Here is a 12,973-nt window from a genome sequence, read left to right on the forward strand (position 1 = left end):
ACGAGTTAATCGTTGTACTACTATAACGAGCTGCAGCTCATAGCATACCATTAATGGATATTTTATTTTTATGACTGCAGTTTCTTCTAATCTATTTTATTACCATTTGCTCGCCGTCACCTATTTAATTAATTTAGGGAAGTTGATATTTGCTCATATTGATTCTTGTGCATTCATTTGTATTTCATTTGTTATGGTTCTGGCATTTTAAGCATCTTTGTGTTGCTCTGTGGCATTGTAAACAGTATATTGAATATGAAATATATGCACATGTAATTTGTATGCTGAGTTGCAAATAGAAGACAGCTTGTCTGAGAATAGAAAGGCTCAGGGATGGGGGAATGAGGACAGGGAAAGCAGGAGATTACGGGGAGATGATGGGAAGAGTAGGAGAGCTAGTGGTGGGTGAAAGGAGGGCGCGTGGAGGAATTAGGAGAGATCAAATGGAAACAAGTCATGAGTGCGCGGAGGATTTTTATTATATTAACCGTTACTTTTACAGGCAACGATAAAGCCTGCCAATATTACTGTCGTTCTCTGGAACTCAAAGCCAAGAAGGTGGGCTCTGAGATCTAAGTGTCCAACCTGTTCTAGTTAGGTATAAATGGTGTAAGGGTGCGTGACGGACAGTCTTTTGTATTCCTGAATCCTCAGTTGTCTCCCTGGCACTCCATTCAGAGGAAAAGCCTCCTCTCTGCTCTGTCATTATTCCAGCGGAGCCATCTGTCCCTGCAGCGATGGAAACGGTGATTGCTCTTTGCTGGCCGTAACCCACTGTCCACTCTGCATACCAGAGAGGAGCACGTTGGCTGTCAATATATTATCACCATAAAAGGTCAGCTGTCCTGTCTGACCTTTTAACACATCCCCAGCTTACACGGAGACAGATGTATCATTTGGTCGATACATCCCTGGCGAGCACTCACCAGAGTGACAGTATCACACCTGGCCCGGCCTGGCCTGCCATTCCCAAGGCAAGTTGGATGATATATCTAAAAGTCCCCACTTCAAGTCGCGGTCCCATCAAACAAAGATAAAGACAAAGAATTGGTGTGTGCAGCAAAAGGGACAGAACGTACTTCAAAAATGACATGCAGAAATGTATTTGTTGCTATGGGCAACTTCTCGATTTGTACTCTTGAAATGTTTCAAACAGCCCCTCCCACCATCTAGTCTATAGTGAGTATCATTAGCCCCTCCCATAACAAAGCAAAGACTCCTGAGACCACGCAAAGCTCGGCAGCACCGAGTGACATGAGTGACAGCTGCACATTTTATGATAACGAGTGGGTGGAGATACAGACAGGTGCACGGTGTGAGATTGCTGTGTTGTACACCATGAGCTGGAAAGCACAAAGACTATGCAGCAAGGGAACAGTGCACGTGTGCTCCCCTATTATGAGTGATTGGGTTCCTTGTGGCTATAATAGATGCTGAATTATTAACAGATAATTACAGCGCTTAGCTGCTACTAAAATATTAAGACACACTTGTCCCCAAAGAGGCAAGGTGCCAGTGAAATATCCAGTAATGAATAGCTGAGGGGAAACTAGGAAGGAGGGGTGCTGCGTGTCACATTTCTGGGTAACTCATTCATTGCTGAGTCCCAATCCAGGGAAATGTAATTACTGGGGTCCCACTGCCACGTAATGCAGCCACGTGAGTCATGCTGGAGAGAGGCGGATCATCTGCAGATAGCAGTGGTAGTGTAATGACTGCAATAGCTGTGATGCAACAATACTGTATTCTAGCAAATAACCATGATGTACTGCAGGTGGGGCAGATGTAACTTGTGCAGTGAGAATTAGATTTGGGTGGGATTTTACTTAAAGGTGATATCTATATTGCAGTGTAAAAATAAAGCAGTCAGTATTTTCCCTGCACAGACACAAAATAACTCACCCAAATCTAATTCTCTCTGCACGCTACATCCGTGCCTCCCCCCCTCCAGTGCACATGGTTTTGTCCATTTGAGAAGGAATTTGCCTTTGCGAGTGAACCAGAATAAGGACCTGAGAATATAGTTGATTATCTGGGGTAGCCCTTTTCCACCAAACCCCCCCAAAAAACATGGGTCCTACCCTGGTAACTCTATAGAGTTTCAACGACTTGAACCCCTGCTCACACTGCAGGCTGCACCCTGGTTAATAGCGGGTCTTCCCTCTGCCTGCGCTTGGAGGTGACCGGGGTCTGATTAAAGATTCCAGGTGCCCTAGGCTAATACACATGTAGCTCCCCTTGAAATGCTGCTAAACACACGTGTATGGGTGCTCAGGGATTCACCTGTCTAATTGGGGAGTGGAATTAGGTGGCATGAGTTCCACCACGTCTCGAGGACCACTTTAAGCCCTGGCGTTAATAACAGCATCTGTGTTAAACTGTGTTAAACCAGATGCCAAATTCATCAGACAAATCCAGGAGATAAAGACTATTCTTGTTCTGTGTCTGTAGCAGTCCCCTTTCACTTAGAGCTAAACATGCCCTCCCTTTAATAGTAGTATTACTAATTGGATAACCACATATGTTGCAGAATTAAGAAACAGTTCAGTGGAATGAAAAGGCGTGTACTCATACAGGCCCCCAACTTAAGGCCCCCATACACTAGGGAGATTTGGTCCAATGTGACCCGATTCCGACAGATCGGGCTGATAAATCAGATGAAATCTAATGTGTTTAATATCCCGTGTGACCCAATGCGCGGTCCCATGAGCACTGAATCGGAGTTGGGAGGTCGGACAGGCTGCTCATAAGATACATTTTATGTGCAGCCCACAGACAAGCGGGGGGACGCCATGAGTCAGGTGAATAAAAAAAAACAAAAAAACATGCAAATAAATGGGCAGTCAGTGATTGGCGAAGAGATCTCTCAGCCAATTAGCGGCCACTGAAATGGGAGGCTGCTGATTGGCTGAGAGCTCAAGGTGAGAAAATGGGGTGCGTGCGACCTCGAAACATTGGACATACAGACATTTGTCACGCGTATGCATTACATATATATATATATATATATATATATATGTCATTATATTTATCAAGCTATAAATATATCCAAGGGCTATGTTCATTGTTCGCACGGGGGGGGGGGGGGGGGGGGCGTTGGTTGGGACCTGCACATGGGGGGGGGGGGATACTAAGCTTTTCATGGGTGTTCCCATGCACTGTTGACACTCGCATGGGCAGGCTATTGTTGAGGCAAGTGCCAAGGCGACCGTGGCCTAGTTAAAGAAGGTGATAGACATTCCACACGATCCGTCTTGGTATTCCATGACAGCTTGCCCTAAATAAGGGGTGAGATTTAATAGGTTAATAGCTTGAGAGATTTAGAAAGTGAGAGATTTGGTGAGAAATCTCCAGGTTTTTTAAAGCGGCAATCATTTACACTGCAAAATCACTTTCTAAATGGCTACAATACACATAGCTATCACATCAATGTTTGATTCCAGGCATGCTATCTGGTCTGAAGCTCACAGCACACTTTGCTTTTATAGGTGAGCAGCTACCAACACACCTGTCACTAATCATCTAGGGAAATGGTTAACATAAGCTATGGAGTCTTAGTTAAAGCAGGGTGCATGAGAGAATGTGACCACAATAAGACTAATTTAAAAAATTTATCTAATAAACAATATATACACTTAACATCGGCACTCAGCTATCCTAGTTTTATATATATATATATATACAGTATTATACGGAAATGATAGGTACCCATATCCTATTTTAAAAGGACACATCTTCGTTTTACATTATAATGCTCTGACAGATGCATACAAAGCGTAATGTGACAATGTTTACCCATCACAACAAATGTATACAGTTACAAAAGACATGTTTTGATGATCATGTGAAAGGACTTTGAGATCGTTGCTTTTGTTGCATTTTGCCATAATGCTATGTACAGAATGCAGTAGTTCTATAGAATATTTATGTTTGTCTTCTTGGAAGATATTGAGGCAGAGTTATTTATTCATCTTTGTGGAGTAGTAAAATGTATGTAAATTATACAATCCAGCAACATTATACTGTCTTACTTTCCTATAAAACTTACATGGCTTGGCTTCTTATTCAAGTTGCACTAGGGTAAGATGCCAGGGTTGGGGGATAAGTTGCACTAGGGTAAGTTACCAGGGTTGGGGGATAAGTTGCACTAGGGTAAGATGCCAGGGTTGGGGGATAAGTTGCACTAGGGTAAGATGCCAGGGTTGGGGGATAAGTTGCACTACGGTAAGTTGCCAGGGTTGGGGGATAAGTTGAACTACGGTAAGATGCCAGGGTTGGGGGATAAGTTGCACTAGGGTAAGATGCCAGTGTTGTGGGATAAGTTGCACTAGGGTAAGTTGCCAGGGTTGGGGGATAAGTTGCACTAGGGTAAGTTGCCAGGGTTGGGGGATAAGTTGCACTACGGTAAGATGCCAGGGTTGGGGGATAAGTTGCACTAGGGTAAGATGCCAGTGTTGTGGGATAAGTTGCACTAGGGTAAGTTGCCAGGGTTGGGGGATAAGTTGCACTAGGGTTAGTTGCCAGGGTTGGGGGATAAGTTGCACTAGGGTAAGATGCCAGGGTTGTGGGATAAGTTGCACTAGGGTAAGATGCCAGGGTTGGGGGATAAGTTGCACTAGGGTTAGTTGCCAGGGTTGGGGGATATGTTGCACTAGGGTTAGTTGCCAGGGTTGGGGGATAAGTTGCATTAGGGTAAGATGCTAGGGTTGGGGGATAAGTTGCACTAGGGTAACTGTAAAGCAATCTATGTTCAATTTACCTTCATACAACTATTCAGTAAAGCATTGCAGCATATCCTCAGATAATCTTTGGAACCTGAGCTACTGTTCAAGGAGCCCGACTCTTCAGTGGGGTAACAATAGCCCCTCATAAGCAGTAGGTTAATGGGATGGTCAACAGTCAAACGGTAGACATTAGTTTTTTGTGTTTTGGGGGGCAAGTTCCTGGAAAAATAGGTCCAGGGACTCCGGGTCTGGGGATGGACTGAGTGAATAAAAATAGAGAGAGGGCAAAATGCACTAAGCTTCAAAAGTGATACAATGGAGAGTGATAAACAGCCAGCCAATCAGCTGCTGCCTGACATTTTTCAAATACAGTCTGTGCTATGACAGGTAGGAGCTGATTGTCTGGTTATCACTTCTCCATTTTATCACTTTTGAATGGCGCACACAGGTGACTTTAAAATAAACCTTATCTTATGGGAAGTATGTCTTACCCCAGAACAGGTTCAGGAGCCCAGTTCCTGATGATGTCATAAGAGGTTCCTGCTGAAGAATAGCACTGTATATACTAATACTGTAAGGGCTGTGTCTGTACATGGATGGCGTCTTACTATTGTAGCTTAGTGACCAGAGAGAAACTGAAGTATGTATTATGTTGATGTGACATCGGGGAGAGGAGCAATAAAGGAACAATCAGACACTTTACACTCAGTGCGTGTTAGTTTCAGTAAGCAATAACAGCCGTCTGCACCATGCAGCACAGCTTACTCTTACAGGCGTCAGTTGCATACTGTCCTGGGCCTAGTAAAGGCATACTTGCCTACTTTTGAAAACTTCAGGGAGATTATAGTTGGTAATAGAATTTTGCACAGCGCCCCATTGAGGGGGCGTGTCATGCTCCACCCAAAGGGCGTGTCTAGTACCATATATGGAGAAATTGAGAAAAGAGATTGTGAAGGTGGCACCTAGAAGCGTGGGTGTGTACTGCTACATCTGAGAGGAATCTTCTAAAATGAGCCTCAAAGCAGTTAGTAAGAGATACTATACTTGGTAAAGTGCTGGGAAATGGTGCTGATGATTCAATGTAAATGTATCTATCACTAATTCATTTTTCCCCCAAAATGTAATAGTGTAATGTGGGCTAGGTGATATGAGGGAGATTGCTAGACTAATGAGGGAGAGAGGGAGATTGCTGCTATGTCAGGGAGTCTCCTGCAGAATGCAGGAGGGAAGGTATCTATGAGTAAAGATATATGCATTCTCACCACTCCAGTCCACCATGAATGCAGCTGCAAGGCTAATCTTCCTAGCCAGACGTTCATCGTCTGCAAAGCTACTCCGTCAGTCACTTCATTGGTTACCTGTATTCTATCGTACTCAATATAAAAATCTTTACTTACACACAAAGTCATGAACCAAACTACACCAACATACATATCTTCTCTTATCTCAAAATGTCTTCCAACCCGACCTCTACGCTCCTCCCAAGATCTGCGTCTCTCATCCACACTCATTACTCGCTCCCGACTGCAGGACTTTCTGTGGGCTGCACCCACTCTGTGGAATGCCCTCCCAAGCACAATAAGACTCTCATCCAGTCTCCAAACCTATAAGCGTTCCCTAAAAACTCATCTCTTCAGGCAAGCTTATCAAATTCTAGTACCAGCCACAGAACCTTGCATTTTGGTGGAATCGATGCAATAAAGAATACAGTATCTCTCCTTATGTATCAATGCCTATTTCCCTATAGATTGTAAGCTTGCAGGCAGGGCCCTCCTACCTTTTGACTGTCTGTAAATATCCTGTTTGTTGTATCACTGTCTCCTTTTGTAAAGCGCAACGGAATATGCTGCGCTATATAAGAAACTGTTAATAAATAAATAATAAAAAATCTGCAGAATTCCAACTCGGAATGTCTAAATCAGTATAAAAGCTTACACTCCCACATCTCCGAGATGGTACAGATGAGGAAAGGGGGCGTTCCCATGGAAAAAGGGACGTGGCACCGCAGCGCTGCTAAAGAAATCAGGACCCATGACTGCATTTATCTTTAGCCAACCCAACAGGCATTTTGTCTAACACTGCAGATATCAATGACAAGACTAAAGGCCCCCATTTACTAATCCGATTTGTCCTAAGGACGTAGGACCCAATGAGCGACCGGACCGTCTTTTGTATGGATTTTTTTAAATTCTCTTGCCCGCTGCCTGTTGCCTTGGGAATGCAGAGAGGGGGGAAGGGGGGTGCCTCTCCGGCCCGGCACTTCTCCGCATTGCAGATAAATGTGTGCCAGTGTTGCAGCACCACTGGCACACACCTATAGACCGCATCGAATGCGATACATCGCGGGTGCTAAAAAGAACCCACAATGTGCCGCTGACAGGTTGTACATACGACTTATCTTATGTGCAGCCAGTCCGACCTCTATCTCCAATCTGATGCACACTGTAACGTGCATCGGATCGGATGTCATACACATTTCACCAAATCTCTCGTCCCGATCCGTGTAGTGTATGGGGACCTCTACACTGTGAGATCTCACAGTGTACTGGCCGCGATATCGGCTCTCTGAGCCCAGGAAAAATACTTTTCTTTATTCCTTCCCATGTGACAGTTGGTGGCAGCAGAGCATACACTGCCCAATGCGACCAACATGACGCTTTGAAAATATTGAATCGGACAGACATACTGGATGATCTGGCATGTTCAATTGATCGATATTAGTGGATTGGCTGACAGTGTATACGCTGCAATTATATGTACAATGCCATTATTGGACAGATCAGCCATTTAATTGAAGCGTGTATGCCCAGCATTAGATTGACAATGGTGACAACACAAGTCTCCATGCTTAGAAACAGAGACACCATTTACAGTATACATTCACCAGGTGGGGGGCTGTATGGCAACCCAATATGCTCCGAGCTCTGTCCATCACCAGTGTGTGTATAGTGCGTACAGCTGTGCTAGCTATAACTCAATACACCAACAAACACCTCTGCTTATGTACAGTCATTGCCCTGGTGTCAGTGTGAGTCACCTGCTGGTGTGTGCCTACATAACTGCGCAGTATCAACACCTGCACACACATCATTCCCAACCCGGAATCTCTGCTTATGTACAGTCATTGCGCTGGTGTCAGTGTGAGTCACCCGCTGGTGTGTGCGTACATAACTGCGCTTTATCAACACCCGCACACACATCATTCCCAACCAGGAACATCTGCTTATGTACAGTCATTGTGCTGGTGTCAGTGTGAGTCACCTGCTGGTGTGTGCCTACATACCTACGTTGTACCAACACCTGCACACACATCATTCCCAACCAGAAACCTCTGCTAATGTACAGACATTGGGATGGTGTCGGTGGGAGTCATCCGCTGGTGTGTGCCTACCTAACTGTGCAGTATCAACACCCGCACACACATCATTCCCAACCTGGAACCTCTGCTTATGTACAGTCATTGTGCTGGTGTCAGTGTGAGTCACTCGCTGGTGTGTGCCTACATACCTGCGGTGTACCAACACCTGCACACACATCATTCCCAACCAGGAACCTCTGCTTATTGTAGTCATTGTACTGGTGTCAGTGTGAGTCATCCGCTGGTGTGTGCCTACATAACTGCGCGGTATCAACACCCGCACACACATCATTCCCAACCAGGAACCTCTGCTTATTGTAGTCATTGTACTGGTGTCAGTGTGAGTCATCCGTTGGTGTGTGCCTACATAACTGCACAGTATCAACACCCGCACACACATCATTCCCAACCAGGAACCTCTGCTTATGTACAGTCATTGTGCTGGTGTCAGTGTGAGTCACTCGCTGGTGTGTGCCTACATACCTGCGGTGTACCAACACCTGCACACACATCATTCCCAACCAGGAACCTCTGCTTATTGTAGTCATTGTACTGGTGTCAGTGTGAGTCATCCGCTGGTGTGTGCCTACATAACTGCGCAGTATCAACACCTGCACACACATCATTCCCAACCAGGAACATCTGCTTATGGACAGTCATTGCCCTGGTGTCAGTGTGAGTCATCCGCTGGTGTGTGCCTACATACCTACGTTGTACCAACACCTGCACACACATCATTCCCAACCAGGAACCTCTGCTTATGTACAGTCATTGCGCTGGTATCAGTGTGAGTCACTCGCTGGTGTGTGCCTACATAACTGCGCAGTACCAACACCCGCACACACATCATTCCCAACCAGGAACCTCTGCTTATGTACAGTCATTGCGCTGGTGTCAGTGTGAGTCACTCGCTGGTGTGTGCCTACATACCTGCGGTGTACCAACACCTGCACACACATCATTCCCAACCAGGAACCTCTGCTTATTGTAGTCATTGTACTGTGTCAGTGTGAGTCATCCGCTGGTGTGTGCCTACATAACTGCGCAGTATCAACACCTGCACACACATCATTCCCAACCAGGAACATCTGCTTATGTACAGTCATTGCACTGGTGTCAGTGTGAGTCACTCGCTGGTGTGTGCCTACATACCTGCGGTGTACCAACACCTGCACACACACCATTCCCAACCAGGAACCTCTGCTTATTGTAGTCATTGTACTGGTGTCAGTGTGAGTCATCCGTTGGTGTGTGCCTACATAACTGCACAGTATAAACACCTGCACACACATCATTCCCAACCAGGAACATCTGCTTATGTACAGTCATTGCCCTGGTGTCAGTGTGAGTCATCCGCTGGTGTGTGCCTACATACCTACGTTGTACCAACACCTGCACACACATCATTCCCAACCAGGAACCTCTGCTTATGTACAGTCATTGTGCTGGTGTCGGTGTGAGTCATCCGCTGGTGTGTGACTACATAACTGCGCGGTATCAACACCTGCACACAAATCATTCCTAACCAGGAACCTCTGCTTATGTAAAATCATTGTACTGGTGTCAGTGTGAGTCATCCGCTGGTGTGTGCCTACATAACTGCGCAGTATCAACACCTGCACACACATCATTCCCAACCAGGAACCTCTGCTTATGTACAGTCATTGCGCTGGTATCAGTGTGAGTCACTCGCTGGTGTGTGCCTACATAACTGCGCAGTACCAACACCCGCACACACATCATTCCCAACAGATCAATCATTAGATCACATGCGTGTCATATTGTTTTATTTCAAAATTCAGCAGCCATAACTGAGGCATAAATAAAGCCAACATTCACAAGATTACTCCAATGCTATATAAAGAAATGTTTAGAATGATAGTAGGGTACGTCTCTTAATAATCACAACAGATGTCCAGCCAGCAATTACTTAATTAAAGCTTCTGGGTATACGCAAAAGGAAAATGTTCTCCAGGATTTTATTTGCATTTACCGTTAAATGCTGTTTTGAGGTTCAAATTAGGTAGACATTTAAACATGTGTAAAAATGCATACTGTATGTATATGTGTGTGTGTGTGAATTGTCCTTCCATTTTCGCAGATATATATATATATATACACTTTGATATAGTGTCCCTTTAAATGCCACGGAACCACAACCATTGCTGTCTCAGCATTCCTCTAAGGCACATTGAACACCAGCAGCATCAGAAAATGAAATAACTGCATACAACTTCATTAAGAGCTACCACTAATCGCCTCTTCCCTTATTAAATCTGCTACTGTGTTAGCTTCAGTGAAAAGGAAATTCTGGAGCCAGAGCTGTAAATTTGTCTTGTGGCGAAAAACCCAAAACTCAAAGGAATTAGAATTTAAATTAAGCACAAAAAAAAAAGTCTGAAAGTTGCTACATGATCTTTGTGAGATCAGCCGTTCCTATGGATGGATGTGAAGGTAGAAACAAATCTCACTTTTCTGTCCCCTGAAGCATCCCCGACCGTTGTCATGGCAATAGTGCAGGGGCGAAAAAATCCTAGTATCAGTGCGGATAGTGGTTTTTCATTTATAGGTTTGGGATTTCCTCATTTCGTAGTCATTATACTGCGTATATGGTGGATATCGGTGTCGTTATTGTTATTTGTGAATCAGAACTTGCCGTTACGTCTTTCTGAGTTAAAGGCCAACGCGAGAAATAAATGTGCATTTGTGCGAATGACGTCATTTTACTGAATGTCATTACCTTACGCATTGCAAAAATGGTCCTGATTCAGTGTTTCATCATATGAGGGTGTAAGTATATGACGTAGGTACAGATGTTGGTCAAGCTTGTCTGGAATTTGTGCAGTAGGTGAAACACTAATCATCTCCTGCGATCATTTCTAATTAAATATTTTGTTTTAACTGAATTGTAAATTGTGATGCGTGAACCAGCCACGGTCTGTGGAAGATTTAGCATAATGTAGTTTCAATGACCAGTTTTTAAGCCTTGCTGTAATGCCGAAATAAAAGAAGATTAAATAGACTCTGCTGCGAAACCTTGATGTCACTGATAATGCAGCTCTGGTACAGTGGGCAAATCTTTCCTTACACCAGAGCGCCATCTTGTGGTCAATGATATGTACAATTTATATTGCAAGTAGTACATAGATATACAGTATACTGTACATACTCCATATTGAGGATATTGCATTTCCACTATACCTATGATTCAGCTCGGCACAGGCATTAAAATACATTAAAACTCAAAGAGATAATTTTTATCCTAAAAATACATATTGTTTTCTAGCTTTAAAGTCTTTCGGTTCATGATAGAAATATCAATGTGTGAAATATAATGCTGGTTTTCTAACCATAAAGTCAATTGGTGATTTGCAGAAGCTGCTCAATAGATGCCAATGGATTTAAACTTTGATTTTTTTCTGTGTGTTCTGATCGTTTTCGATGTATTCCAGGAATCTCAGAGGAAAAACGATGCAAAAACACTGCCACACCACAATTTGAAAGTATGACTTGCCACATTATCCTTAGTTAATTTATATGTTCTAAATGAAAACCTGAAATCCCACCAAACTAAATAGATGTCTCAAATTGAATACAGTTTGATTATTAACACACAGGTATTACATTCTGCCAAGCCCCTGTCAGACTGTATCAATAGAGCAGGAGGGGAGGCCATGCTGAGCTCAGACAATGGAGCCTCACGCTGCCATCCGGGATCATGACAGGACATGACGGTTTGTTTATTGAAGTAGAACAGGTACGGTGGTACTCAGTGTAATGCCTGGATTTAAGGGTCAGGCCTCCCCTAGGCATGACATTTTTGGCCACACCCCTCCCCAGCCCCCCTGCTGCAGCCTAGCACACTTATCTCCCTCTGCCAGCCTGACCAGGTCCCCAGTACTTTGAGTGGGGCATCCAGCAGCAGAAACTGCTTGATGAGTGGGGCGGTCTCTGGGAAGTTGTACACCGGGGATCTCCTGGGCTCCAGGAAGTTGGTGCAAATGATGGGATCCATGTCCAGGAACTGCTCCCAGCAGAGCCGCGTTGGCTTCCGATGTTGGACCCTGCCCTGTACAGAGCTCTATGCTGGGCCAGGAGCAGCAGCCTGGAAATGGCGGACAGCATGAGGCGGGGGGACCATAGGGCCATCCCTGGGCACAGCCTGCCTGCTTATATAACCAAGAACGAATAGAAAAATAGACAAAAATCGAATCATGTTTACACTACAATAGAAGGACAATACCTGGGAAGATAGAACCACAATAGGATGTTGACAGGGAAGACAGGAAAGTGGTGGATAGAAGAAAAAGGACCGATAAAGGTTTGAAGGGAGAAAAAGGGCCAATATAACGACTCAAAGGGTGTATTCAATCTGTGCCAATATATTCTGACGGGAAATATCGGCACTCACCTGTTCAACGCTACCGTTTCTGACAGCTTTGAAGGGTGTCAGATCCGACTTTTGGATCTGTTTTGTCAGAAATGGTCACAGTTTGTCGTATTTACAGCCGTTTTCTCCAATCCAAGGATTTTCCAACACTCGGCAGTCAGAACATTGAATTCCAACTGTCAGATTGGACGAAAATGACGCAGAATTACGACTGCTGGGATGTCCCCACATTCAGAATCCCGAATTGAACACCCCATTAGCAGTGGCGCACGCAGGGGGGGTTTCTGAGTACCCAGAAACCCCTCCGAAGTCTACGGGCCCAAGGCTGAAAGCTGAGGGTCCCCTATTTCCATAGGTACAATAATTTGGCCCTTGGGAACTGGAGATTACACATCCTCTACCACCCTGGAAGTTATGTATCAGGACCCTTCATTCATCCCAATGCCCCCTTCTCCCACCCCATCTCCCACCATCTGTGCAGTAAAGGGGTAATTAGTGTAA

Source organism: Crinia signifera, chromosome 12 (assembly GCF_055691185.1).
Source record: "Crinia signifera chromosome 12, ASM5569118v1, whole genome shotgun sequence".
Classification (NCBI taxonomy): Eukaryota; Metazoa; Chordata; class Amphibia; order Anura; family Myobatrachidae; genus Crinia; species Crinia signifera.